This window comes from Fistularia commersonii, chromosome 7 (assembly GCF_037954325.1).
Source record: "Fistularia commersonii isolate RoL2024-O1a breed Wild chromosome 7, RoL_Fcom_v1.0, whole genome shotgun sequence".
NCBI classification, from domain to species: domain Eukaryota; kingdom Metazoa; phylum Chordata; class Actinopteri; order Syngnathiformes; family Fistulariidae; genus Fistularia; species Fistularia commersonii.
The window spans coordinates 16,365,631-16,369,537 of NC_141290.1; positions in this window are offsets into that span (position 1 = coordinate 16,365,631).

The following is a 3,907-nucleotide window of genomic DNA, read 5'->3' on the forward strand; positions in this document are numbered from 1 at the left end:
CTCCACATGGTTCTTGCTCGGTTAACCAGCGTTGGATTTCCACTCTGCAGGTTCAGCTAATGCAGAAAAGCAGTCTGGTTTTGGAAGCAGCCACTGTGGAAATGAGCTGTATCGACATGCTGTGATGGACAGCAGGCTGAATTTAAAACTTTTAAGATTATTGAGTCCTGAAATTGTGTCTCAGGAGAGTAACTTTCATATTATTTCTCCCAAGTCCAAAGTAATTTGCTCAACTGCCAAACAGCTAAAGTTGACTAAGTATTTTGTTGCTTTTCTTTGATTTAGACTGCAGATTTTAACAGATATAAGATTTTTAAGATGATCTAGCAGCTCATACTACCTCAAGTCGCAGAATATTAAACCATCCTGTACATTTCTTTATATCTAAGCATATTCTCCTACATTCTATTCTTCTACTGCTGTTGTGTTCTAACAACAAAACTGATCAGAATTTGAATAGATCAGATCAGAATAGTGGCACCTTTGTAAACAGAATTTCATAAAAGTAAGAATTTGTTATACATTCGGATCATGGTGAATAGGATTTTTGGCCTTGTTTAACCCTCTTTGTTCCTCAAAGCCAAACCAAACAACCCGAAAAATGCAAAGAAAGGAGTGAAAAAAAAAGCGCAAGATAATTTAGAAGTACTTCTTTGCACTTGTGGCTCACCACTGTCCTGATGACTAAGCAATACAGCACAAAGCATTGCCACCTTTCAACTTGTCTGACTTCCTGTGTTGGAGCTCCCACCATGAAATGCTGCCGATTTCCTCTTCAGAGACGCTCAAACAGATCGAGGCAAAAGATACTGTACAGGAAATGTCTGATCAGCAAAACTGTTTATCTGACCTTAGATTGGCTTTCCAGTTGGGAGTCAGACAGTAAACAGTTTTTTATAAAAATGTACATTTTTATTGTGTATATATGCATATCAAACAAACATTTCCCTGACTAGCTGCGACGTGGAAACATTTATTTTCTCCATCTATGTGCTTTCAGCTCTGGCACACCGTTTTGGATTGAAGAAAGTGTTAATTCAACTTAATTAGAACAACTTTGGCAAACCAAAGGTCAACCATTGTCTGGTTTTTCAGGTCAAGTTAACTCAAAACGCAAAGTATCAATTGTCAAAGTCACCCGCATGAATAATTGACAATTAAAGCTTGAATTGTTTTATCCTGGTATGTTCGCTGACTATTTGCAGCAGATTATCATCCACTCGGGCAGCTCTTACAGCATCGCGGATAAGATTTGGTGAGTCTTGATTTACTTTGTTTTGCTTACTGAAATAATGAGTTTATGTATGATCTATTCAATTTTTACTTGAGGCTTGCTGGCTGTTCAGAAAAGAAACAAAAAAAAAAGACCTGTTTTGATCTGTTTTGTTAAATCCTGTTTTGGACCCGCTTAAGAGGAGTTACACGGAGACGTGTTGAGGTCAGAGTTGATAAAAGTAATCTGTAATAAACAATGCACGGATTTTTATTAAAAACTGATCTGCTTTGTCATACATGCAGGTCTCACAATCCTGTAACCATAGCATTTTCATTTGACTCAGCTTAGAGAATAAAATCGGTTTACTAATGATCAAGAACAATTATTTTTTACAACTTCATGTCTTTAAAAACCTTATTAAAATGGATTGATATTTCACATCAAACACTGAACAAGATTGTTGATGATCCCAATGCAGTTTAAGGTCTACAACAGCTGAAACTGCACGGATCTTTGGTTTGACCCAATGTGTTAAAGTTAAATGAGTTTGATTGCTAACGTTTCTGACGGTACATTGATTGCATAATAAGCATTTTGTGCGATGGACAGAACAATTTTGTTCAGGGAGGAGTGGCTCCTGGAGGAAAACCATCCCACCGAAATTCTGCTGATTCTTGTTTGACTCATTTGATAAAGAGACACCAGAGGGGATGTGACTGACAGCGAACGTTTCCTCACTTTATCTTTCCTGCTTTTTCTCGTGTTCTTTGCCGTTTCCAGAGTGCTGATGTGAAGCATTGGCTGGGATCGTGTCCCGGTGACAACGTTGTCTAATCTGACTATTTCCAGCGATCTGCCCTGTTATTTTTAAATGCCTTCATGCCACATTTGAGGATAACAAATATCATGGCATCTGCCAGCCACGATATTCCTTATGTTTAATGGAGTTTCAATGGAACCCAAATCTCAGATACCAAAACAGAGCAGTCGCAACCAAAGAGGGGTCTTAAATTGGCCCGTCGGCAGCCACTATCCAAATGAAGGATTAAAATCAAACGGTACTCCTCTTTTTTTGTGTTCCTGTGAGATTTGAGCGTGCCATGGTTTTCCTTTTAGCGGAGTATTGATCATTTGTACGTATAGTTTCGCACTTCTTCTTAGAAAGTTGGCTTGGTTCCACAGCTTTTGTGGCAAAACTTTGGTTAAATGGAAACATGAAACCGGGGCAATAAAAGTTGGAATCTCAGCAGTTGACCGTTAGCACTCGAGTGTCTGTCTGCTTCCTGTTATTGTCCTATAGGCTTTTCGTTTCCCCTCTTGACCTTTCCTCTTGTTTGGGTCACCTGGCTGCATCGGTCAGCTGTTCTCGAAGTCTAACTACACTGAAACAGGAAGGGAACTCTATTTTCCCATTCGTTCCCTTACACACTGAGAGACAGCAAAAAAGAGGGGCCGTGTCAGCTGACGAGGAAATCCGGCCAAATCTTAACACTCCACAGGGACGACTATGAGAGGAAATCCTCTCAAAACTTCCTGTTTGGAAAAAAAAAAAAGCAATTATCTGGAAAAAGAATTTCTCACAATCTTTCACTCTTGACAACAAGAGAGACCAATTATTTCTCAATATCAGACATTAATGATATGTCTTTTTCTTCTGGTTTGTGTTCTACAGCCCTTGACTACAGCAAAGTCTGCTCAGGCAAACAGCAGCTCCCCAGAGGAACAAAAACAAAATGAAAAAAACAAAACAAGGAACTCCACTCAGGAGTGTGTCGGAGCGAGAGACACCCTATACTGACAAACCCTGACTGGCAGTTCGGACAAGAAATCATCTCGAATGTGTTTTTTCTGGATTGAAACACATTCTTACAAAAAAAGGACACTCTAGAATTTGGGCTTTTAAATCAAAGGAATCCAAAGTTGGGTTCTTGCTACAGACCAGTTATGACAATATGATTCCCAGGAATCCAATATAAATCAATGAAAAAAGAGAAACGAGTAAAAAAGAAAAACAACAACTACAAATAGCTCTTTATCTACAATGGTTACCAAGATATGGAAAACAAAAAGGAATACATTTAAGGGGGAGCGACTGATTCAGAAGTGATTTATTTATATAACTTTGACATTGCTTGCAGAGAGAAGAGCTGTCAATGAAACGAAAACAATGGCAGCCAATTATATTATTGAGTATTTGCCGTGATACTTCGTTTTTATCTTGATGTAATTATGTAACACTTACAGACAAGTGATACTTTCATTAGGAACATTTTTCAGGCCATTACCTTTCAAATGAAAAAAAACAACTCATGCATCAATTAATTGTTAAATTCACCTATTAGATCCTTCTAAATTCCGGTGTGCAAAACTAAGATTTGTTTTTGATATTGGATTCCTACTGGAGGTGTTAGGGCACACAAATATTTCTGATTGAGAAAGTAAATCTGTATGGTGTAGTTTTTATTGCAGCAGAAACTAGAGACACAAAACATTAATTCTCTTTGTTTTTCGTTATATTGAACACTGATGGAATGTACACACTATGATATTCCTGAAATTGTATAATGGCCAGTTTGGAAGAGCAGCATTTAACATTTGTGTGAAGTCTTTTATCATAGCGATTAGTTATCATAGATGTTTTTCACATGTGGACAGGCCTTCCAAGGAGCTCAGTGAATAATGGAACTGAAA